Here is a 27,367-nt window from a genome sequence, read left to right as displayed (position 1 = left end):
TGGGCAGAGACTCAGGAGGGAGCAGAGAGAAGAAAAGATGCACCCAGATTGATACTATTGTCATCATCCATTGGTGCCCTTGGATAAATGTTCAAAACTGGCTTTTTTCTCTAATGGTCTGCTTTTGTGGACCCTTCAGTGATTACCTTTGGGAACATTTGACTAAACTTCTTTTAATAGGAAGTATGAGTTACCTGTTACCACATAGATATACATAAAATACCCTAAAACTTAGCACCTTCAAACAATAAACATTTATTATTTGGTTAATATTATTTGGCACATGGTTCCTGGGCTCCGGAATTCAGGACCAGCTTAGCTAGGCAGTTCTGGCTCAGTGTATTTCAGGAGGCTGTAGTCAAGCAGTTGGCCTGGAAATAAGTCATCCAAAGGCTTGGCTAAGGCTGAAAACTGCTTCCAAAATAGTTTAATTAACATGATTGTTGGCTTGAGGCTTCCATTCCTTGCTATGAGGAAGTTCCAGTATCCTTGTAACGCGGCACGGTGGTCTTTTGTAACACCTTCCTCTATCCCAGGATGAAGTCTTGAGCTGGGTTAGGACACCAGGAAGTACATCTTGCCCCTGAAGTGGCCACTTCTTCGCTCCACCACTAGGAAAATAGCAAAACCTCTTATCCATAAGACTCTTCAGGTGTGGGTCAGACACAAGGTCCCAGAGCACCCACATCTCTCAGATGGACTCTCTGCAGCCTCCTCATTAAACATGGGATGAGGAAGCATCCACGGAGGAGGCTGAGCAGGGAAAATGCCACCGCATCATAAAACCTTTCTTCTCGGCCCACTGTATACCTCAAGGGTATAGAAGCAGTTGCGGGCAGGAAATCCCCGATAAAAATTAAGAAATATTTTTACCAGCTCAGTTGAATAGGAACTCAAACAAAATCAGTTGCTCTGTGGGAAAAAAAAAAAGAGAGAATGATATATTGTTTTGCATACCTGAGTGTATAAAGTGCTTCATACTCAGGGCAGAAAGCAGAAAACTACTTATGAGAAATGTGAAAGCATATAGTGACAAATATATTTAAGTCTATGCATTAATCTCATGAAACTGAATGAGATCTTCACCATAAAGTTAGTGTTGGTTTATTTCTGATTCACCTGGAGGGAAATGAGGATCAGAATAAGAGAGGAACTTGCCCAAGTAATACAGTTATTGAGCACCCCATTTGGAGTTAAAACACAATCTCTCTACAAAACTCATTTTCCCCATTTTGCTCCCTCTCCTCCATCACATGATCAATGAACCTCTCTGGGACCCAGTTTCCTTTTTTTGACATGCCTATTCATCTAATATTGAGCACTCACCATGTGCGAGGCTCTATACTGAGAGTGAGGACATGTAATTACACGTGAATATTGTGAAGTTCCTGCCCACAAAGGAGCTTGAATATAAAGGGTTCGTATTCCTAAATACAAAGTGTTTTTAAGGTTATGAAGGAAGGATAGAGTTGGGGGTGCAAGGAGATAGTGGGGAGGTGACGTGCTCAATGTGAGCACAGACTGCTGTGAGTTAGTGCCACAGTCTCCAGACTGGACTTGGAACCATTTCGAAAGTTTTTCCTAGTTACAGAAAAGGTCATCCTGGGTGTGGGAGTCAGCACAGGCTCTGCTGGAAAGTTATTTTTGAATATGCATCCTGCAGTGCAGGGAGAGTTAATCCTACAGTGCCACTTCCAGTTAAGGGAGGTCACCCTGAGAAACTCCTTTGTCTAACTAATATTTGAAGTTCTTTTGCTCTGATTCCAGTCACCTTTTCCAGTTTTATCTTCTGCTCTTCCTTGAACTCTAATTTGCAGGCCAATCCACCTTTATGTAACTCCATGACAGTATCCTTAATGTATCTCTCTTCCATGCTTTCCTCTTCTGCTAAAACCAACCCATCCTTTTCCCTGGAAGAGATGATGGAGCCTACTTGCTAGGATTCCTGTATTCAGAGGAGAAAGCAAGGTTGAAGTAGGTGGGAGTTGGGTGGGGGGGTGGGGGTGGAATGGGATGAAGAAGGAGGGAGGGGATGTAATCCTTAATTCAAAATACAGAGGCCTGAATTCAGTCTCCTACAGTAAGGCTACCAGGCTACATGACTTTACAAACAGAAAGACCTTACTTCTCTCTGGACCTCAGTTTCCTCATCTGTGAAATATAAAAAGAAGCTTGCCTACCTGGCAGAACAGCTACAAGACTCAAGATCATTTTTGTAAAATGCTTTGCAAATTGTGAAGCAATCCTTTATGCATGTGTTTGCTTATGCAAACGCAAGGGATTGTCATTAGTATTCAGAATCTTCCTAGCTGATGTGTTTTTGCAAGAGTTTGGCTAGAATCATGACTAAGATATGTCCCAGCTGAGTAGCTTCTTCCACTGCAGCTTCATCCAATAGCCACAAAGGGGATAAAATAGGTCTTTTGTGATTATTTTCACATAGTTGGAAATATTTCAAAGCAAAGTGAGCTCTGCTTTATTTGCATTAAATCTAGGTCCTCAGTGCCAAACAAGTACCATAAACTTATGATTCCAAAGTTAATAGCTTAAAATAAAAGATAAATGTCCTGTAATTTTTTTTTAAGATTCAGGATTTGCAAAGAATTCATATATCACTGACAATACTGATGAGTCACATTTGAAAGGAGAATTGAGGAAGCAATTCTGGTTAAATAGGAAGTTCTTCTAGGCTGATAATGAAGTGTAAAACTTTCTCCTTGGCTGTCAGAAAGATACAACTTGGATTTATTGATTGATTACTTCATTGGATCTATGAACAAACACAAACTAGAAAGAAAAAAACATAATAATCCAAAACTTGAAGGAGAGTATTCCTACCTAAAAGATACTGAAAAAAGGAGTAGGTTGGGGAAGAATAGGATGAATTCATTTTGGAACATATTAATTAGTTTCCAACTGCCTTTGAGAGTATGCACATGTACGTGCTCAGTTGTGTCTGACTCTTTGCGACCCCATGGACTGTAGTCCACCAGGCTCTCCTGTCTAAGGAATTTCCCAAGCAAGAATACTGGAGTGGGTTGCCATCCTTCTCCAGGGGATCTTCCTGACCCAGGGATTGAACCCAAGTCTCCTGCGTCTCCTGCACTGCAGGCAGATGCTTTACCGCTGAGCCATGAGAGTAGGGGTGGTGGATTTTGGAGATGCAATGCTAAAACTCAAAAGTGGTGAGTTGAGCTGAGATTTGCAAGTATTGGCATATAGCTGTTGAAACTGGAAGGAGAGATGGTGAGTGAAGGGAATGAGTGCAACACTGAGGGATCGGCACAAAGATGAGCATCCAGCAAAGAAGGCTCCAGAGGGGCTACCAGAAATGTGGTAAGAAATTCAGGTGAATGTGGTATTAGAGTCAGGGTAAATGTAAAGCAAGACAGAGGGTCAGTAGTCAGAAGTGAGAGGCTGCTGATAAGTCTCATACAATGAGAACTATTGAAACCGGTTCACTGGATTTAGCAACATACAGGTGACTCAAGAAAGAGCCACTTTGGTAGAATTACAGGGCAGAACCAGTCTGGAACAGGATGAAGAGAGAATGAAAAATGAAGTGGAGACAGAGTAGTCAAGTTTTTCAAATTTCTGCAATTAAAGGAAGGAGAGGAAGGAGGCAACACCTGGAGGGGACGTGAGCTCCTGAGTCTTTTGATGAAATTGGCAGAGATCGGGGCATGCTTGATTGTTGACAGAAACAGCCCAGTTGAGAGGAAGAAGTTAAAGACAGAGGGGAAAGAGGCACACAATTTCTAAAAAGACAGAAGCACATTTTACCAAAGCACAGATCAGGGTCACTATTCCATCTGACGGTGGAAGGAAGCTACCTGGTGAGGATGATACCTGACCCAACCCATTTAGAGGATGGGTGAATGTATCCAGGCAGGAGAATAGATGAAGAGAAGTGGAGCTCACCCAGTGCTCATTTCAGTTTTACCACTGGGCCTCTCAAATTGCTTGGATTGAGTGGAAGAAAGTGCTCTTGACTAACATTTCATGGAGCTGTAATTTTTCTAAACTCATTTTTATAAATAAAATGTGGGTTTGCTTATACAAGGCTTATATTGTATGTCTCCACCCAAGGTATATTTCTCATCTGGGTTATTTCCTTTAGAAAATGTGCAGCCAATGATATGAGTCTTAACTCCCAAGCGTCTGCAACTATTTATATAATGCAATGGGTTGCCTGACTCCCTATCACATTTCCTATGTTTTTCGTAAGTGAATAATTTCCTTATAATCATGATGCTGCCTAATTAGAATCTGTCCATCTCAGCTGAAAGGAAGAACTTGGCCTTTTAGGTGGTCAGGACTGAACTCACTTGATGAAAGACATATTTTTTCAGTGGTGAGAGTTTGGGGGTGGGTCTGGATTGGGAAGAAGGTTTTAAAGAGGCAGAATATTCTGTAAGAGGCACTATCCACAGGGAAAAAAATAAGCTATTAAAGATGAAAATGTTTTATTTTTTCAAAGCTAACTGTGTGTACTAACCAAAATACACGGGAAGAAATTTAATTCACAAATAAGTACATGGAATGATATTCAAACTCTCTAATAACTTAAGAAAGGCTCATTAAATTGAAGTAATATTTTCACTATTCAATTAGCAATAATTTCTTTTAAAATACTAGTAACTAAAGCTAGTGAATATATATATGGTGGAAGCAATACCTTCAATCATTCCTAACATTGGGGTAAATTAAGGTAATTTTTTGGGAAAATGATAGAACCATAAAACAAGATATGTAAAAATGTTTATATATCTTGATCCAGAAATTCTCCTTCAGGAAATTTATCTTAAAAAAATAAGGTATGAATTTTATCTCACATACTTAGGGTGAAATAATTCTGATTTTTTATAATGTGATGATGATGTGAAGTTGCTCAGTCGTGTCCAATTCTTTACGACCCCATGGACTGTAGCCTACCAGGCTCCTCCATCCATGGGATTTTCCAGGCAAGAGTACTGGAGTAGGTTGCATTTCCTTCTTCAGGGAATCTTCCCAACCCAGGGATTGAACCTGGGTCTCCTGTATTGCAGGCAGATGCTTTACCATCTGAGCCACCAGGGAAGCAAGTTGGTTTTTTATAACTCAACTCAATTTCTGACTCTGAAATCCATTTCTTTGATTATCCTGGAAAGTTTAATCTCAATTATCAGGGTTTCCTGAATATAGGATTGCATCAGGATTCCAGGATCATTTACAGTTCTGAAGCTTCTTGAGATTGGGATGAAGTTGACCTTTGAAAGTGAACCATCACCCCACCTTTAAGGTGCCTTAGAGCTCAGCCTCTCTATTGCTTTTTCATCACATGTAAGGCACAGGGATCACTGATAAAAAGGAGAAGAATTTTGTAAAAGGTTGTGTTTTTAGCCCAAACCCAAGCCCCCTCCATGCTGTTTGGATGATAGGTGGGGACACAGAAAAAATAAAGATCTCAAAATATTACCATGATATACGTGCATGAAGATTGCTATGATAGAAAGAAATGGTGAAGGAAACAAAAAGTTATCCAACAATGGGACATGATCATGTAATCAGTCTCCAGAGCAGACTTTAAAAAATTTTCCTGATTTTAATCCTCATAATAATCTTTGATTGACTATCATGTAATCATTAGAAATAATTCTAAAGACAAGGCATCAGCCTGGAGTAACATTATCACTAGTAATCTCTGGTTGTATACAAATATATTTTATATTATCACAAAAACCAAAAGTCATCAGCAAAAATGAAAATATCTTATGCATTTAGGTGGTGGGATTTTGTGTGAATTGCTTTTTTAACTAGGATGATGTAATAACATTAAAAAGAAATCAAAACAGAGGAAAAAATACTTCTTTTCAGATTTGGAATGAAAAATGAAAAAATCCTTGTGGATTTTGCCTCAAAGGGGATTATTATAATCCAGTTCCTAGAATTCAAAGCTGTTCCATCAGCTGCCATTGTTAATGAGTTGTGATTACAAAGACAATCTGTTTTTTCACTTTATTTATTTTTTATTGACGGACAATTGCTTTACAGAATTTTGCTATTTTCTGAAAAATCTCAACATGAATCAGCCATAGGTATATATGTATACCTATGAGATTACAAAGACAATCTCTTGATTTAACTTCCTCTGATCCACTAATGATAACATCACCAACTCAATGAACATGAGTTTGAGCAAACTCTGGGATATAGTGAAGGACAGGGAAGCTTGGCGTGCTGCAGTCCCTGGGGTTGCAAAGAGTCAGACACAACTTAGCTACTGAACAACAACAATGACAATCCACTGAGACCTCTTCTCTGCTTCTCCAGATCCTGTCCATCCTTTAATCCTGGAGAAGTTCAGGATAAGAAAGAATTAGAAAGAAATAGTCATTGAGACCTTTGATAAGTGGTGAGCCACCTGGCCCATATGACAAAGCTTTTATCTCTAAAGAAGGGAAACACACTGGCTGAGCACCTTCTGTATTCCAGACCTAGGGGCAGAAACTTTAATATCATCATATTTAACAGACTTTATTTGTTTCATTTTACTTAGGTGGAAACTGAGGCCCAAAAAGACTAAGCAATTTGCCAAATGCCATTCACTGACTGAATCAGAATCCAGACTTAAGTCTGCCTGAGCCCAGAGGCCCAGTTATTTTCCATGACACTATGTGGCTTCTTCTCAAAGTGACCTCTCATTGGCAAGCCTGAGGCAATTTTAAAACACAGAGAAACTTCATTCTCAACTTCAATTAGTAGAAATACTGAACAATGCATTGTTCTTACTGGAAAGCAATAGCACCATAGACCAGCATTTCTCAAAAGCAAAGTCCAAGAATGGTCCCTGAAAGAAGGGTTCCATGGCCAAATAACATGGGCAGAGGCTCTATACTACTGTTCCCTTTTGGAGAGTCATAGTCCACTGAAAGGCTCTGAGTATAGCTAGGGAAAAAAAACCAACTTCATTTTTATCTTTTTTAGTCCAGTGATGCCCAGAATTTCATAGTCACAGAAGACTTTTCATGCTAATAGTCTTACAGCTCCTGGCCCAGTTGCATAAACCTCTCTGAGACCATGGAGGTGGTCTCCAGGATTAGGCTAAAGGAAGCTACTCTCCTGGGGAAGGAGGGTATTCTCTAAGATACTAGGACAGCTGTGCTCACTGAGATGGCCACCCTAGGAAAAAGCAATGTTCTCCTCAATCCTGAGCAGAACCAAAAAGGCCTTAGCTCAGTGAAGGCTCTAGGAATGTGAATCCACTTTGGCACAGCAAAAGCCCACAGCCTTGGGAACATCTGAAGACAGGCAGCATCATGCCATGGCATAGAGGCATGATGTTACAGTGATGAGAGGTCCTCTGGTGTTTCCCAAGCCACATGCCTCAGTAAGGGCAGTTAGAACAAGAGAGGAAGGCAATGCCTGGCTCAGTACAGGCACACAATCAATGCTAAATGAAAAGATGAAAAGTTTGCTTGAATTTGCTCGAGTTCCCACTGGATCACAGAAAAGAGATAGTGGACTCAAGAGCTAAACTGAACAACAATTCAATGAAGGGGTTTTTTATAGAGGACTTCCCTTGTGGCTCAGATGATAAATAATCTGCCTGCAATGCAGGATACCCAGGTTCGATCCCTGAGTTGGAAAGATCCCCTGGAGAAGGGAAGAGTTACCCACTCCAGTATTCTTGCCTGGAGAATTCCATGGACAGAGGAGTCTTGTGGGCTCCAGTCTCATGGGGTTTCAAAGAGTTAGACATGATTTAGTGACTAACACATGCTTTTTACAGATACATGGAAAGCGTTAAAGGAATCAACAAAGGATGGAAAGGTATCTAGCATTGGCAACTGCAGGAAGCTTTTTCCACCCCTGGGTCTAAGGGAGAAGGGGAGAAAGCAGTACCATTGAAGCTTGGTGGGAACTGGAGCCACAGAAGAGGCCCCATCTGCCAGGGAATGTGAGAGGACAGAAGAGCCAGCCCAACAATAGGACATTTGGGATGGGCTAACAAGCCTGCAGACATGGATGGTGAAAAAGTTAGTGGAATGTGGATAATTATTATTAACTTACTGACCACAGATGTAGTAGTAAGTTTTTTGTCACCCAAATATCATTGACTGGAGATGTATCCATATTCATTTACATAACCGATCGCATTGACTGGAGATGTATCCATATTCATTTACATAACCGATCGCTGGCAACGGGTGTTAGTTTCTGCAAAAATCCCTTGGTCAATAATGTTTTAAGAGGTCACAATCTATTGGGTTGGCCAAAAAGTTCATTCAGGTTTTTGTGTAAGATGAAACAAACTTTTTGCCCAACCAAATATATTTGTAGGCTAGGGAGATGTAGACATAAGAATTACAGCAACAAACTCAGAATCTAAGAAACTCAGAATCTTAGAATTTTAAAATATATATATAGTCATGGTTAACTTGGAAAAAATATATATTTGGGTGAAACTGAGGCTCTGCTTTCCACCTCTGTGGCCCACTGCATTTTCCTCTGACTCAACACACAAAGTTTGCTGAGTTAGTTTATGTGTGTTGCCTTCTTTTCAGCTTTCCTCAGATGGGACACTTGAAAACCATGGTGGCAGGTTTATTTGCTTAAACATTTCCTTTGAATGAGCCCACCCAGAGCATCAAGGCTTTTGCCTTAGGTGGAGTGCTTCTACCCCAGCTAAAGAGAAATAGGCCATCAGACCCCACCACGAGCCCCAACCCTGATTTCATTCCAGGAACACCCAAGGAACTGTTGTTCTTGGGGCTTGGGTCCCCATGTCCTTCTCAAAAATGTGCTTGGAAACCACAGGGGTGCCTGGATGATGGCCCAGAATGTGTGGAATGTAGGGCCCAGGATTCTGTGGACCAAAAAATGGATGCATACAGTCAGATGTCTCTGAGAGTGGGCCCTGCATAGAGAAAAGATGAAAGATTGGCCAAGAGAAGATGATAGCCATGGCCAAAGCCACTATCACCTGTAGGACTAGAGAGACAGGGAGGAGATGCTGCTCCCAGAGTGCCATGAAAGCTAGAATGCCAGTAAGCCTGCTTAGTGGGAGCTTGGACCATAAATAGAATTATCCAGTGATAGCCAGATTGACTGAAGCAATGAAGGCTTTGCTGGAGATGCTACTGAAAGCAGAGAGAGTTGGGGGGGGAGATACCCTGGTGCATCTTCTCCTTCTGCCCTCCAGTCTCCCTCCAGTGTCTCCTATAAACTCAAGCTAATCTGAAGCCAGATGGCAATGGATATTAGAAACTGTATTTCCCTACAACATAGAACAGAATGAAAAAAAAGGTATGGAATGGATATAAGATCAAACAGGCAAATTATTACACCCTATTCTCTATGGATGTTCAGCCATCACATCTCCTACTGATCTCTTCAGTATAATCAATGACCTTTGTATTGCCAGCGACTATGGTAAATTCTTATTTCTTTCCTTAAACTCTCAACAGTATTTCAACCAGCTGGCCAATTTCTTCTTAAGTCATTTTTCACTTGGTGTCTCTGACACATCCCTTGGCTTCTGGTTTTTTCCTTTATCCTTTGCTACAACTTTTTTGTCCCCTTTTCTAGTTCCTCATTTTCCCATCATCTGTGTTGGAGAGCCTTAAGAGTCTTTCTTTGATTATTTTCTATTTTATGTCTACTTTTATGCTTTAGGTGATCTTATCTGGTCCCATGGACTTAACTACCACTTATCTAGACATTGTTGGTAGTGTTGTGTTAGTCTTTCAGTTGTGTCCAACTCTTTGCCATCCCATGGAATGTAGCCCACAACACTACTCTGTCCATGGAATTCTCCAGGCAAGAATATTGGAGTTAGTTGCCATTCCCTTCTCCAGGGAATATTCCCGACCCAGTGATTGAACCCCTGTATCCTGCACTGCAGGCAAATTCTTTACCATCTGAGCCACCAGGGAAGCTCTATCTAGACATTAGCACCCTGAAATATATAAATCCAGATTCATTCCTATTATATCTTGTGTATTTCATGTATCCAAATGCCTCTTGGAGGGATCCAGTGGGATACCAGTAGGTATCTCAAATACAATGTATCCTAAATTTAGATCTTTTTTTTTCTTCCAGAAATCTGTCCTTTCTCCATTTTCAAAGCTCAGTTCTGTGCTCAGAGTAGATGTGGAATTTATATATACTGTAGTGAATATTATAAATACATTTTCCATAATCATTGTGAAGAGTTTATAAGCATTTCATTCAATAAACACAAGCCTGAGAGGTGCCCAACTCTGCTCCTGAGTGAGGCACCGAATAAAGAAAAGTGAATCAGACATGGTACCTGACCTCAAGGAAGAGACAGACACATCATTTATGCCCTTTTGAGCATAAATTGTATATATAATCTTCCAGCTGCCTTTAAGTTCCTTGACCTCAAGTATATTGTTACAGTTCTTTGAGTTGAAATATGGGCTAGTTTGATCAAGAGGCAGGATTTGGGGGTCTCTCATAGAAGTCAGAGACTCATAGTAATTGAATCACAGGAAGGTAGAGAGACCTCAGCAGCAGTGTGTGTGACTTTTCTCTAGAATGCCATGATAACAAGATTCAGTTCCCGTCTCATGGGCATTAAAAGAATAGAATCACAAAGGAGATCAGCTCTGTGAGCTCCAGGCTCCTCATCTGGAAAACTGAAAAATTAATAATGCAGTGCTGTTGTGAGGATTAAAGAACAGATACACACAAAACACAGGGCCTGATATCTGGCCACAATAAGAGCAGCTCTCACTCACTGGGTGTTGACTATTTTAGTGTTATTATCATTATTATTTACTGTGACTCATCTTTTAAGTGGGCCTCCCAGGTAGCTCAATGGTAAAGAATCTTCCTGCCAAGCAGAAGACATGAATTTAATCCATGGGTCAGGAAGATCCCCTGGAGAAGGAAATAGCAAAGCACTCCATTATTCTTTCCTGAAAAATTCCATGGAAAGAGGGACCTCGGAGACTACAGTCCATGGGATCACAAAGAGTCGGACTTAGCAACTAAAGAGCAGAACAGCATCTTTTAAGTAGATGAAAATTAGGGGCCAGGAGGACAGCAATTTAATGTCACCCTATAAGTTAGAACCGGACATGGAACAACTGACTGGTTCCAAACTGGGAAAGGAGCACAACAAAGCTGCATATTGTCACCCTGCATGTTTAACTTATATGCAGAGTACATCATACAAAATGCCAGGCTAGATGAATCACATTTTGGAATCAAGACTGTCAGGAGAAATATCAACAACCTCAGATAGGCAGATGATACCACTCTAATGACAGAAAGTGAAGAGGAACTAAAGAACCTTTTGAAAGGGTAAAAGAGAATAAAAAAACTGGCTTAAAACTCATGGTATCTAGTCCCATCACTTCATGGCAAGAAAATGTGGGAAAAGTGGAAACCATGACAGATTTTATTTTCTTGGCTTCCAAAACCACTGCAGATGGTGACTACAGCCATGAAATAAAAAGACGCTTCCTCCTTAGAAGGAAAGCTATGATAAATCTAAACAGTGTATTAAAAAGCAGACACAACACTTTGCTGACAAAGGTCCATATAGTCGAAGCTATGGTTTTCTCAGAAGTCATGTATGGATGTGAGAGTTGGCTGAGCACCAAAGAATTGCTGCTTTCAAACTGTGGTGCTGAAGAAGACTCTTGAGAGACCCCTGGACCGCAAGGAGATCAAACCAGTCAATCCAAAAGGAAATCAACGCTGAATATTCATTCAGAGGACTGATGCTGAAGCTGAAGCTCCAATATTTTGGCCATCTGATGCAGAGACAACTCATTGGGAAAGACCCTGAGGCTGGGAAAGATTGAAGGCAAAAGGAGAAGAGAGATAAGATGGTTAGATAGCATCACCAACTCAATGGACATGAAATTGAGCAAACTCTGGGAGACAGTGGAGAACAGAGGAGCCTGGCGTGCTGCAGTTTGTGGGATTACAAAGAGTCGGGCACAACTTAGCGACTGAACAACAAGAAGTAACTTATGCAGTTACAAAACTGGGACCAGAATCTTGGCCACCAAATTGCTAGTCCAGCGCTTTCTTGATAACATCATTGCGCCTCTTCATAAGGTTTATCCCCTGAGACTCAGAGTTCTAGAATCACCATATTTGATGGAATTTTCATGTTTATCAATGATTCATCTTACATTACACAACTAAAGGCTGAACCTATCTGTGAACCAATGAACTCCCCAACAGAGCCCATTTAGGGGCAATCTTCTAGAAAGTTCTATGTATATCATACTGAATCTACTTCTTTCAACCTCAGCCTTTTGTTTTACCTTCAGAAGACATTCCAAACTTGAATCAATCAGTGTTTTTTTGTTTTTTTTTTCCTATGACAGCTTTTGAGGTATTTGAAGAAAGCGCTCATCTAACTGAGTTTCCCCTTTCCAATATAAATGCTTCCATCCATTCCAAGATAAAAAAAATTGTAGTCATTCTAAGTTCTGGCTTCCCTTATCTCTGAAACTCTATTAAATACCAATTCTTTTAGTACTACCACATTATAATATCTCAAGAAATTCCCTATGCTCTTACCTCTACTGCCACGACTCTACCAAAGATTTTGGCTACCTTTCAGCCAGATTACTGCAATTATCTCTTTAGTGTGGCCTCCACCCTCTACTCTTTACCAGTTAATGCATTATCTATACTTGGAGCTAGAGTAATTTTTCTAAAATGCAAATTTGACATCATCACTTGGTTCCCTAAGTAGATGTGTCTGTGTTCAATCGTATCTGACTCTTCATGACCCCATGGACTGTAGCCTTCCAGGCTCTTCCATCCAATGAATTTTACAGGCAAGAATATTGGAGTAGGTTGCCATTTCCTTCCCCAGGGTATCTTCCTGACCCAGGGATCAAACCAGTGTCTCTTGTGTCTCCTGCACTGGCAGGTGGATTCTTTATTGCTATGAAATCTGGGTTTCCTATTGCTTACCAAATAAATTCTTAACTCCTTACCATAGCATATGCAGACCTTCATGAAAGAACCTCTCGTATATCTTACCATTCCTATTCAATGATACTCAACTTTCAAAAGCAGGCTAGGAAAGGCTGCTTTAAAGTTGAAGTGAGAAATGAGAGTATTCATAATGAGGGTGGTGGGACTAGAATCTCAAAACGGGTTGTTGGACTTGGAAGGTACCTCAAAAATATATAGTTTTTACTTATCTCTGCCATCCACAGATAATTTCCAGATTTCCATTTTGATTGACAAAAGAGATGCTGGTATCATTCACAGAGACTAACACACAGAAGGAACATGATGGGGGAGCTTAGGAAGTACAAGATGACAAGTGCCCTTTGCAATGAGATGGAAGAAACCCTCTGCACATACAGAGGTGTGAGAGACGTGACACGGGAAGCTGCACATCAGTAGTGCAGCCTGTTCTAGAATCAGCTTTTTCAGTGGCCACAGGGCATGGCTGGTTCTTATTGAGCTACAAGTGGAATAAATTCTAGAGATGAAAGGATAATGAAGTCTCGGCCCCTGTCTGACCTTGGAGTGGGAAACCAGCTTCAAAACAGCCATTGTATGTAACTGAGGAAGGTTGTTTTTATTGCTGTAAAGAAACAGTCTACTTCACTCAAAAGATTTGTTTGTTTATCCTTTAATCATGAAGAATGCCTCCAGCTGCGGTAACTCTTCATAACTTATGCTTTCTTTTTCCTTGCCCATGACTCAGAGCTCATCCATTAAGGGAGGGAGGTGGGTCTTTATTTGGCATAGGGATGAAATATAGGCTAAAATGATAACCTTACATCTCCAAGATACATATAGTAGCCTCGTCAGTGGCCAGGTGAAGACAAAAAGTCAGAGTAATCCATTTTAATAATGATAACCACCATTTTTTTATAATAGGTTCCAGTAGATCATCAGCAATTATTCAAAAATCTGCCTTTCAGATGGAGATACTAAAGTCCAGCCAAGTTAAATAATTTGTTTAAGGTCACACATCTACTAGTCAGATCTGTGTGACTCCTTCTGTCTGTCCTCATTATACCCTTCAAAGCAGTTAAAAAATCAAACAAAAAAGCTAGGAGATTGGCTTTGCTAAATAAGTAGCTATGTGCAGAGACACACAGGGTCAGGAGTGCACAATAATTTGCCATGAGACCTAGGTTTGGATGTAGGGACTAGGATTGCTTATTCTTCTGTGTGACTTGCAGCCATTCACTTCATCTATTTCTCACCTGAAACATGAGAAGAATTTTCTTTGTCCTCTTTGCCTGATAATGTTGCTATGGTGTCCAAGCAAGATCAGTTAAGAAAAAATGAGCTACAAACTTTAAACTTTGTACACACATTATTTGCTTAACTGCTCAGTTGTGCCTGATTCTTTGTGATTCCATGGACTATAGCCTACCAGGCTCCTCTGTCCATGGGGATTCTCCAGGCAAGAGTACTGGAGTGGGTTGCCACGTCCTCCTCCAGGGGATCTTCCCAACCCAGGGATCGAATCCAGGTCTCCCACACTGCAGCTGGATTCTTTATCGTCTGAGTCACCAGGGAAGCCCAAAGTCTAACCACCCTAGATGGGACATGAACCCACAATCCCTGGCTTAGGAAGCCAGCGCCTTATCCATTATGTAGAGATATTAATCAAGATCATAATTTGTGCTTATGATGATTATGATCATTATAATAGCAAAGTCATCTCCTTTTCCTCGGAGCCTGAATTAGCACATCCATAAAATGTTTGACTTTCACCAAATAGTTTCTAGATTCCTTGAAGCCCTATCAGCAAAGAATCATGAGAACTTTAAATACAGAAAGTAAAGGACTAGTGTGTAAGAAATACAAGGAAGATCCCCTTTGCCTGAGAAAACTGCAATGTAAACCGAAAACTTTCATCTTGAAGGCTAATTGTCAATTTAAGAACCCTGATTAAGCCTCAAAGAACAATAAAATATGTGCATTCTTGAAAATCAATTAGGAAATGCTTTGAAGTGAAGTGAAAGTGGCTCAGTTGTGTCCAACTCTTTGTGACCACAAGGACTATATAGTCCATGAAATTCTCCAGGCAAGAATACTGGAGTGGGTAGCCTTTGCCTTCTCCAGGGAATCCTCCCAACCCAGGGATCGAACCCAGGGTTGCAGGCAGATTCTTTAGCAGCTGAGCCACAAGGGAAGCCCAAGGAAATGGTTTGGGGCCACCTAAATAGGGTCACATATATGTAAGGTCGGTTCAGTTCAGTCGCTCAGTCGTGTCTGACTCTTTGTGACCCCATGAACTGCAGCATGCCAGGCCTCCCTGTCCATCACCAATTCCCGGAGTTTACTCAAACTCATGTCCATTGAATCAGTGATACCAACCAACCATCTCCTTCTCTGCCATCCCCTTCTCCTCCCACCTTCAATCTTTCCCTGTATCAGGGTCTTTTCAAATTAGTCAGCTCTTTGTATCAGGTGGCCAAAGTATTGGAGTTTCAGTTTTAACATCAGTCCTTCCAATAAATATTCAGGACTGATTTCCTTTAGGATTGACTTGTTGGATCTCCTTGCAGTCCAAGGGACTCTCAGAAGTCTTCTCCAACAACATAGTTCAAAAGCATCAATTCTTCGGCACTCAGCTTTATTTATAGTTCAACTCTTACATCCATACATGACTACTGGAAAAACCATAGCCTTGACTAGACAGAACTTTGTTGGCAAAGCAATGTCTCTGCTTTTTAATATGCGGTCTAGGTTGGTCATAATTTTACTCTCAAGGAGTAAGCGTCTTTTAATTTCATGGCTGCAATCATCATCTGCAGTGATTTTAGAGCCCAAAAAAATAAAGTCTGCCACTATTTGCCATCTATTTGCCATAAAGTGATGGGACCAGATGCCATGATCATAGTTTTCTGAGGGTTGAGTTTTAAGCCAAATTTTTCACTCTCCTCTTTTACTTTCATCAAGAAGCTCTTTAGTTCTTCACTTTCTGCCATAAGGGTGGTGTCATCTGCATATCTGAGGTTATTGATATTTCTCCTGGCAATCTTGATTCCAGTTTGTGCTTAATCCAGCTCGGCATTTCCCATGATGTATTCTGCATATAAATTAAATAAGCAGGGTTACATTATACAGCCTTGACATACTCCTCTTCCTCTTTAGAACCAGTCTGTTCAGTTAGAACTGGACATGTTCTAACAGTTAGAACATGTCCAGTTCTAAGTGTTGCTTCCTGACCTGCATACAGGTTTCTCAAGAAGCAGGTCAGGTGGTCTGGTATTCCCATCTCTTTCAGAATTTTCCACAGTTTATTGTGATCCACACAATCAAAGGCTTTAGCATAGTCAATAAAGCAGAAATAGATGTTTCTCTGGAACTCTCTTGCTTTTTCAATGATCTAGTTTATGTTGGCAATTTGATCTCTGGTTCTCTGCCTTTTCTAAATCTAGCCTGAACATCTAGAAGTTCACAGTTCCAACGGCTTCAATGGAAGTCCACAGCTTCAACGGTTGTTGAAGCCTGGCTTGGAGAATTTTGAGCATTACTTTACTAGCATGTGAGACGAGTACAACTGTGCAGTAGTTTGAGCATTCTTTGGCATAGCCTTTCTTAGGGATTGGAATGAAAACTGTCCTTTTCCAGTCCTGTGGCCACTGCTGAGTTCTCCAAATTTGCTGGCATATTGAGTGCATCACTTTAACAGTATCGTCTTAGAAATCCAGGTGAGGTATTTCAAATCCTATCACCTCCACTAGCTTTGTTCATAGTGATGCTTCCTAAAGCCCACTTAGGAAGGTCATGCATGGTCAACCATGAGCATAAAGCCATAGCTGCTGACTTGCATGGGGTTCAAGGAGGTGGTAGGGTGGAAGACTTTATTGCCTGAGGGCTTGTCCCTTGACCTTCACCCATGAACACTTTATATTAGGAACATTCTGGAGATGTGTGCATATTAAATTATTTAACATGTTCTCCTTTCATGAAAAACCTATCTTGATATATTAATGTTTTCCCTCTCATTCCTACATACCTGGTCCTCTTTCTTAGTACTTTAACATTGATTTTCATATTTGAATGTAATCTGACCCTGTAAAGCATCTCCTGATGCTGGGAAGGATTGAGGGCAGGAGGAGGAGGGGACAACAAAAGATGAGATGGTTGGATGGTATCATCAACTCGATGGACATGGGTTTGGTTGGACTCTGGGAGCTGGTGATGGACAGGGAGGCCTGGCGTGCTGCGGTTCATGGGGTCGCAAAGAGTCGGACCCAACTGAGCGACAGAACTGAACTGAAAGCGTCCTGGCTTGGGGAGCATAGAGAGTGGGTTGAGGCCCAGACCTTGACATCTGCTTGCCATGTTGCTGCTGCTAAGTCGGTTCAGTCATGTCCGACTCTGTGCAACCCCATAGATGGCAGCCCACCAGGCTCCCCTGTCCCTGGGATTCTCAAGGCAAGAATGCTGGAGTGGGTTGCCATTTCCTTCTCCAATGCATAAGAGTGAAAAGTGAAAGTGAAGTCGCTCAGTCATGTCTGACTCTCAGCAACCCCATGGACTGTAGCCCACCAGGCTCCTCCATCCATGGGATTTTCCAGGCAAGAGTTCTGGAGTGGGGTGCCATTACCTTCTTGCCATATTAGACCTTGGATAAATCTGATTTTGGTTCAGGATTCCTTTCTGTGGGACTTGTCTATTACTTTGGGGACTTGCTCTTCCTTAAGAACTATCTGCTGCTTCTGGGAATTCCCCAGCCTTCAGTTAAGAGGGTATAAATCCGAAACCATTCCTTAGTCCATACAAGCTCATCTGTGTACAGAGCAACTCAGACCATCTCTTCACAGGACAACCCTTCAATTTCCATAAGCACTGAGCACTCTATTAGGTGCTGCAAGTACTGTAGACTCAAAATTTATCTGTTAAATCTTAAACCCAATGTGATAGTATTTGGAGATGAGCGTCTTTGAGAGGTGCTTAGATCCTAATAGTGAAGCCTGCATGAATGGAATTTCTGTTATTATAAAAGAGACCACCATTTTACGAGCTACCCCCCTCCTTCTATCATGTGAGGACCCAGTGAAGAGACTGCCATTTATGAGCCAGAATACAGGTGTTCACCAAACACCAACCTGCTGCATCCTGAACTCGGGCTTCTCAGCCTTCAGACCATGAGAAATGTCTCTATTTTATAAGCCTCGCTGTATATGGTATTCTGTTACAGCAACCTGGACTCACAATGACAGGACAGACCCCAAATAAGCTAAAGACACTGCTCTGATCATGAAGCTTAGACTCAGTTTCCTGGACTCAAATTTTTAGCTTTACCACTTCCCAGAATCATCTTGAGAGAAATTACCTAACCAATCTGTGCTCCAGATTCCTTGCATCTTAAAGGGACAATAGTTATATTTACCATATTGGACTACTTTTTTTTTTTTTTTTTTTGCCACAGCATGAGGGATCTTAGTTCTCCAACCAGGGATCGAACCCATGCCCCCTGAAGTGGAAGTCCAGAGTCCTAACCACTGGACTGCCAGGGAATTTCCCCTTGTTGGACTTTAATGATGATTAAAAGACATAATTCATTTAAATGATTTACATTAGGGTCTCCCAACCTCCCCACTATTATTATAGCACCTTGAACCAGATAACTCTTTGCTATGGGGGTTTCCTATATAACAGGGATCCCCCACCCCAGGGCCACGGACCAGTCCGCAGCCTGTTTGGAACCAGCCTGCATAGCAGGAGGCAAGCAGCAGGTGAGCAAGTGAAGCTTCACCTGCCTCTATCACTTGTATTACCGCCTGAACCATCCTCAACCTCCCACCCCCACTCAAGTCCATGGAAAAATTGTCTTCCACAAAATCAGTCCCTAGTGCCAAAAAGGCTGGGGACTGCTGCTATATATTGTGGGATGTTTAGCAGCATCCCTGGCCTCTGCCTGCTGAATGCCATAGCATCCCAAATATGCTTTCAGACATTATCAAATGTCCCCCAGGATCAAAATTGCTCCCTTGAGTTGAGGACCACTGCTTTACACAAGCAATAACTTGATGAACGTTATAACTATTCTTGCAATATTTATTATTGTGTTTGGGTTATCAATATCTTCTTCTAAAGATGAAGTATGGGTTTCTGTTCTATGGTACTGTAGAGAGGAAAGAACTCTGTTTTTAAAGCTCAGAGAAATAAAAGAATTCTGGTATCACAGATTTTCTGGCTCCAGTTTCCCTGTGTGTTAACTAGAACAACATCACTGCTTCTGGGGCTGGTGCAGATTCAGTGAGCAAACACAGATCACACAGCCTGGTACTGAGTGAGCGTTCACTGACTGTCCCCTGAATCACACTGTAAGGAGAGGGGTGCTATGAGCTGAATCCCTGTAAGCATCTGCAGGAGGGGCGTGGCTGGGTGGTAGGTCACAGGCTGTACTTGTCTCAGCAGAGCAGAGTCAAGGTGGGTGAGCACAGCTGGGAGTGGCCTTTCCTGGGGTTCCCTAGGGGTGAACCTCTACTCTGTAGATGAGTCTTTTGGCATCAGGATGAACTCAGCTAAGCCCAACTGAGTGTCTGCCAGGCAGAGAGCAGCCTGAGTCTTGCCCACACACCTGCAAACCTCTCCTGCTGGTTAAGGAGGAAGTAAATTCACCTCCAGCCCCTCTGCCTGGGAGAAAACTGCCCTTTCTAAATAACTTGCTGGGAACCTCAAGTGTGTATTTGTGTCAGACTGACGCATCGCAGGGGTTCAACTTACATTTCCTAAAACCCTAGACTGTGCTGATTTTATATATACTGCTTCACTTAACCATCAAAGGAGTCAATATTATTATTGGATTTTGTAGATTAAGACATGAAATCTCAGGGAAGTAAAGTCTATTTCCTAAGAAAACATAGCAAGCAACAGTGAACCTTGGATTTGAACCCTTGTCTGTCTCACTCTGTGCCCTCTTATCTTTCTAATATCATACCTGAAAAAAATTTAAGGAGAAAAGTAAATCAGGAGGTGGTTTTCTGGGATACCTAGCTGTCCAAGTCTTGTGAGAAATATTTGTTGAGTCTCAAACAGATGAAGAAGTTATCCACTCAAAAACACCAAGAAACATCTCTGCACCTTTATTAGGAGCAATTTTATATCTCTGAGAAGTCAGTGTCTCACATATTCCCTCTCTGGCAAGGCAGACCCAGTGTTAGAGCTAAGAATCCCTGATCTGAAAAGCCTGATTCAAAGACTTGCCTGCTCTTGAAATGTCCATTGAGAAAATAGAAGAGATGGTCCTTTTGATATTTCCTTGCAAGGTCTCGATTGTGACAATTGTATATTCCAAGTGCTATGGGAGCAGCAATCAGCTCCATCTGGGGAAATTAGATCCTCCCATTGAGTCAGATGTGACTTAGCGACTAAACAATAACACTGAAGACAGCTAACTGAATCTTAAGGGATGACTAGGAATCAGTACAAAATGATTTGTTCCTAAGCCTGGGCCTGTATGTGGTTGGATGCATCGCAAGATGCAGCCCTGGCTAATGGGCTAGACACTTGCTGGTAATTCATGACCCTTCAGGATATTATATCATGGCCCTCCAGGATATTATATCAAGACATTAATGAGGAAACCTGAAGCCCGGAGAAGTAACCTGGTTTGTTCAGGGCCACTGGAACGAGAACCTCTCTAGTAATTCCCAGAACAACATTACCTTCATCATTGGCTATTTCTTGCTTAATCACTCTCACTTGGAGCCACCGCCTGTTTGTCTCCTGCCTGGCCCAGATTCCTGGGTCTCAGACCACAGGAGACCTAAGAGGGTACGTTAGTCATTTGTATTATTATCCAACCAGCACACTTTCCTGGCCACAGAGGCTTCTGGCTTTGAAGATGTATAACATGTGCTCATTTCCCTGCTGGGTTCGGCTTCATTTAAACTCAAAAAAATGAGAAATGCTACAAAAAAAATGTACAGTCCTTGACCTTTGAGCTCTTCCACTTGGCCAATGGCCTTGGGTGAATTCCTCCCCTGTGAATCAAAGTAAGGAGACAAGTTGCATTATTTTAAGGACTTCAGGCTCAATGTCTTTTCCCTGTCTGGAATATTTATCCATTTTCCTCTGAAGTCCTACAAGATCTTTAAGGTGCAAGCCAGGTACTATCTTCTTTAGAAGTTTCTCTTATCCCCATCTTTCCATCTCACCCAGCCCATAGTGCTTGCTAACCTCTCTGAATTCCTAACATACTGTTCTTAATAGCCATTCTACACTCAGCATATTTTTATTTAAATATGAGAAAAGAAAATATGGATCATGTCTTGTAACCTTCCCAACATTATATACCTGAAGTTTTTCTCTTATCCCTTTAGGTGTCATCTGTTTCAAACCAATGGCATATTGGCTTCCTTCTACCTTGGTATGTCATTTCTGTCATCCTTCATATTGTTCTCACAGTAACAGCCTTAGTAAGGGCTGAATGCTTGGCCATGGGCCAGCAAATTACCATGCTACCTAAGCTGTCCATTGCAAACTGGATGCTATCTGACCCATCAAGCCATAAAGTTGGGCATACAGAGCTGTACTCCATCATCAAATGGACATGGTATAGATGAGACTGAGCTCACAGAGGCCCTGAAGGCACAGGTGAGTCACATAAAGAAGTGGTCCAAATGCCTGTAGTCCCCACTCCTGCTGTATTAACTTCTCTTCCCAACCTTCTGCTGGCCTCATGAGAAGCACCCTATGATCAGTTGACACCTTCTCTTGGATGACCATAGAAGCCTTCTCCTGGATGACTCTAGAAACCTCTTAACTGGTCCCCCACCTCCAATCTCTTCTATTTTCTACTCACTGCTACATGTTGCCACCATAATCTTCAAAAAAAAAAAAATAATTCCGCTCTGATTGCATTGTTCTTCTCTTCAGAAACCTGTGTCCATAACTGTTACTAGCAAAATTCTTGCTCACTCTTCAAGGTCTTGAACACACCCTACTGATTTCTCTAATCACTTCTCAGATGTCAGCTAGATAGCACTTCTCAAATGTCATCTGCAAGGACTCTTAAGAACAAATGAAAATGAGCAAGTGCCCCTATGGGTCCTAGAGGTACAGCCCAAGGCCACCTCCTTAAGAGTCTTTAAGGACTAATGACTTATCTAAGAATTATGCCAATTTGACCTTCTAGCCCATATTTCTAGAAGTGTTCATGTTATTTAAAAGTTACCTATAAGATTTATGAGCTGAGAACTATAAAACTCTAATAAACAAAATCAAAGATGGTTCAAGGAAATGGAAAGATAGCCCATGCTCTTGGATTGGTGGAATCAATGTAGTTAAAATGGCCATACTACCCAAAGCAATCTACCAGTTTAATGTGATCTCTACTCAACTTACCCTTGAAAATTTTCACAGAACTAAAATAAATAGTCCTAAAATTTATATGGAATCACAAAAGACCCAGAATTGCCCAAGCAATCCTGGGGGAAAAGAACAAAACTGGAGGCACAATCCTTTCAAATTTCAGATAAAGTTACAAAGCTATAAAAATCAATCAGAGTGGCACTGGCACAAAAGCAGGCCTATGGATCAAGGACACAGAATAGAGAACCCAGAAATAAACCCTCACACCTACAGGCAATTGACAAATGAGGCAAGAATACACAATGGAGAAAAGACAGTCTCTTCAGCAAGTGGTGCTGGGAAAGTTTGACAGCTACATGTAAATCAGTGAAGTTAGAACACTCCCTCACACCATACAACAAAATAAATTCAAAATGGCTTAAAGAGTCAAATATAAGACATGATACCATAAAACTCCTAGAAGAGGACATACACAATATGTTCTCTGACCTAAATTATAGCAATGTTATCGTAGGTTATTCTTCCAAAACAATAGAAATAAAAGCAAAAATAAACAAATGGGACCTAATCAAATTTATAAGCTTTTTTGTACAGCAAAGGAAATCATAAACAAAATATAAAGACAACCTACTGAATGGGAGAAAATATTTGCAAATAATGCAAAAAACAAAGGATTGATTTCCAAATTATACAAATAGCTCATACAATTCAATAGCCAGAAAAACAAACGGGCAGAAGACCTAAGCAGACATTTCTCCAAAGATATACAGGTAGACAACAGGCACATGAAAAGATGCCCAACATCAATAACTACAATGATGTATCTCCTTATTCTGGTCAGGTTGACCAAAATCAAAAAGTCCACTAATAATAAATGCTGGAGGGGGTGTGAAGAAAATGGAACCCTCCTACAGTGTTGGTGGATATTGGTGCAGCCACTAAGGAAACAGTAGGGAGGCTCTGTAAGAAAATAAAATTAGAATGACCATATTCTTCAGCAATCCCATTCCTGGGAATATATCTGGAAAAGATGAAAGCTCTAACTCATAAAGATACATGAGCTCCAATGTTCAACATTTACAAAAGCCAAGACATGGAAGCAACATTAAGAGTCCTTCAACAGATGAATAGGTAAATAAGATGTGAAATGTACACACACACACACACACACACACACACACACACACACACAATGGAATAGTACTCCACTATAAAAAAAGAATGAAATAATGCCATTGGCAGCAACATGGACGGACCTAGAGATTATCATACTAAGTGAAGTAAGTCAGACAGATATATTTTATATATCACTTATATGTGCAAACTAAAAAAAAATAGTACAAATGAACTTATTTATAAAAACAGAAACTAACAGACATAGGAAACAAACTTGCGACTAAAAAAGGGGAAGTGGGGGAGGGAAAAATTGGGAGTATGGGATTAACACATGCATACCATCATATACAAAATAACAAAGACCTATATAGCACAGGAAATTATATTCAATATCTTATAATAAACTATGATGGAATCAAAAACTAATATATATATATATGGATATATATATACAAATCTCTTACACTTGAAAAGGGTTAATTTACTTACATGTCTCTAGTAAATTTGATATTCCATGCAATGTTTTATCTTTATCCTGTAGATCTTTATATACAGCACTGACACACCATCAGCCTTCCTTCATGCTAGTATTCTCAAATTTGAGAAAAATGGACCCTCTGGCACTTTTTCTGGACTTCGGTGATGTGGGCATGTTTCTGTGCCTGAGAAACTCAGTCTAGAGAAGAAAACCCCATACCTGGCTAAGAGTGGGTATACATCATAAATAGTACATAGTACACAGTACTGGCAGAGAAGGCAATGGCATCCCAGTCCAGTACTCTTGCCTGGAAAATCCCATGGGTGGAGGAGCCTGGTGGGCTGCGGTCCATGGGGTCGCGAAGAGTCGGACACAACTGAGTGACTTCACTTTCACTTTTCACTTTCATGCATTGGAGAAGGAAATGGCAGCCCACTCCAGTGTTCTTGCCTGGGGAATCCCGGGGACGGGGGAGCCTGGTGGGCTGCCATCTATGGGGTCGCACAGAGTCGGAAATGACTGAAGCGACTTAGCAGCAGCAGCAGCACACAGTACTGGGCATCTGCAGGGCTTGTGTACTCTCAATATCAACTGAAGGCTAAATTCCTTAGCCTGAAATTGAAGTTAAGTCCTGACTTCACACAAGAATCTTAATAATAACAGTACTATTTACATAATACCAGTAGCTGCAACCTATACAGTACTTGCTCTGACCAAATAATTCTCTAAGCTTTTCATTTGTATTAACACATTCAATTCTCAGATCCACCTCATACAATGAGTCTTGTTAATATTTTCATTTCAATTATCTGAGGAGAAAACTGAGTTTGGCTTTGAAGCAGGCAGCCCAGCTTTGATGATCATGACTTAAACCACTCTGTTATGACACGTCCCAATTATCTTTAATATTAAATAATTGTAATAACAGCAGAAGTTATAATAATAGTTGCAGCTGTAACCACAGTAACTACACCCACACACACACACACACACACAGTCTCTTAGACATTAAATGAGATAGCATATAAATCACCATGAAATCCTCCCAGCAGAGACTAGTCCATTATAAGGCCTTCCTAAACAACCGCTCTCTAAGCTCCCCCGCCCTTTACTACCCACAGAAGTTCAAGCAAAGGTCTCCTAAGATCTCTGTGGTTAAAAGTTCAGGGAGAACATGTTGAGATTGGATGGCTATGCAAACAAATGAAGACAGATCTGTGACTGGAAGAGTCATAGGCAATAAGAAGGTGCAGTTTCAAAAAGGTGAACTCCTCTCATGGGTATTCAAGGACCCACTTTGGTCTGGCTCCTCCTAACCAATTGGTATCCTCAAACTTAAGATGCCCTTCCTCAGAATGAAATTCATGTTTTAGATCCAGGAACAGGCTCTATTATTGAAAGAACGTAAAGGAGCTAACGGTGGGAAGCCGCAGGACATGATTTCAGATATAACTAACCCCATGTAATCCCCACAAGGTCCCAATGATGGAAGTAAGACCGTCATTTTTCAGATGAGGACACTGGTGGTCAGAAAGATCCCATACCTTACCCATGGTAATACAGAAATAAATGTGCAGCACTGGTATTTGGAGTCATATACATCTCCCCACAAAGCTTATTTATAGCATACATGCTACAAAGGGCCTATGTTTCTGACCAAGGATATAACATTGTTATAAAACTCTAAAAGAAAATGGCCTTAGAAACACTAGGAACTTTAAATTTGAAGTCTCTCGCTTAGTGTGACTGCTTTTATAGGACATGGTTTCCTAAAATCTGAAGTCAGAATTCCCTTAAATGTTGTGCATTATTAGATGAAATGGATGCTTTTCCGCCAGGTGTGGTGACAATGGCCCAAAGTGTACTTTCTAGGATCCAGCCATTTGCAAAGCTGAAAGGAAAGGGCAGGGGACAGAGGGTAGACACAGCAACTGGCGATAAGGGAAAGTTTGAGCAGGAGAGAAACACCTCTGAAGATTTAGCTCAGTCAGTTATTTGGAGGAAGAGCAGTTAAATGGATAAGGGTGGGGAGTGGTTATGGTTGCTATTGGGAGAAGGAACCAGCAAGGACTTCCAGGTTTGGATTTCACTGTTTTCCCCTAGAGGTTACCAAAAATGGTATCAGGAACAAGACCTAAGTCTAATAACAGAAACAGGAGCAGAGGCCAAATACCCAAACCAGAGATCAATGCAGGAACAGGGTTATCAGAAAAGGTAACTTGACGCAGAATCCCAGGAAATGCCAAACAAGGACTCTTATCTGTATGTGGCGATAGCTGTGTAGGATTTTGCCAAATGCTGAGATCATAAAGGGTACAAGAGGCAAAGAACAGCATGTACCAAAACACAAAGGGTGGATCGGTGTGGCATTTCAGGGGAATAGTAAATCTTCTATTAGGTCTGGGATTAGAAGAAGTCATACTTATTAGGGGCAAATGATAGAGGGACTTGAATGTTAAAGATCCTGGAGTTTACTGTAGGGAATCAACAAGTCTGGGTGATGCCAGCTGGTAGATGATAGAGAAGAAGACACAAGATCCGTGGTGGATACTTTAAAAAAAAATGGATTGTGCATTGACTACAGCCAAGGGGTGACACACAAAATAATAAAGAAATGATTGAAAATATTTAAGTTAGAAAGAGATCTTGGGGACTCCCTGTGTAATTCCTTATTTTGCAGTTGGGAAGACAAGTCTATGAGTGGGACCTCACGGTGATTCATAATAAACTGATAACCAATTCTCTTTCTAGTCCATTATACTTTGCAATTGCAAGGTTACAAATTCTATTTAAAAATGCTCCATATTTTGGAATTGTTGGTTATAAAGTATGGGGAAAAAAAAGAAAATCAGAAAATTGTGTCCTGGGAGTGGGGCTAAATAATAACTCAAAGTCAATTTTCTGTCTTAAAAAACACAAAGTCTGACTTGACCATGGGTTGTGCTTGGCTCTTCTCCCCAACTGCTGCAGGTCAGCCTTTTGTGTATTTAATCCCTTGGTCTGCAAGCCTTTTAACCTGTAAACTGCATAAAACATTGAAAAGTCAGGCAAATAATTGCAAGAGATTTCCTGTTTGACTGACTTAGCCTGGAAATGAAATCTGATCCCAAGAGAGAGCTAGACACTAAATCCAGGGAAATGAAAGATCAATATAAAGATAAATCCAGTTAAGTTACCAGCCACCAGCTGGCATGTTCCCTTTCCCTTAACAGAGGCCTAAATAGAGAAGTAAATAAAATGAACTTCTAATACCTAAGTCTCCCAAGGTGGCAGAGATCCACTGCTTACTTCTGTCTGTCTCATTACACACGGCTGCTGTAAGTGAGACAGAGACACTCATTGTGTACATGGAGCCCAGAGGAGGAAACCATCACCACTGGGGGAACCAGAAGCCTCACCAGGAGACAGATTTGAATTCATCTTTGAAAGATTAGAAGGTACTTTTTCAGACAGACAAAAGACAAGAGGAAGGTTATTTCAACAGAG

General features: G+C 41.1%; 1 long non-coding RNA gene across 1 annotated transcript; it reads right to left on the bottom strand.

Moving 5' to 3' along the window:
* Window positions 1-231: 231 nt before the first annotated feature.
* Window positions 232-1,910, bottom strand: LOC147375415 (uncharacterized). The gene is made up of 3 exons (XR_015161392.1): window positions 1,772-1,910; window positions 874-912; window positions 232-611 (listed from the first exon to the last, which is right to left on the bottom strand). It is a non-coding gene; the product is annotated as an uncharacterized LOC147375415 (long non-coding RNA).
* Window positions 1,911-27,367: the final 25,457 nt, after the last annotated feature.

The sequence above is a fragment of the Bos grunniens genome, chromosome 3 (assembly GCF_055505025.1).
Source record: "Bos grunniens cultivar Pamir isolate PY7600 chromosome 3, Bosgru_T2T1.0, whole genome shotgun sequence".
NCBI classification, from domain to species: domain Eukaryota; kingdom Metazoa; phylum Chordata; class Mammalia; order Artiodactyla; family Bovidae; genus Bos; species Bos grunniens.
Note: the sequence above shows the minus strand (reverse complement) of the source record. Positions and strands in the feature narration are given on the sequence as shown.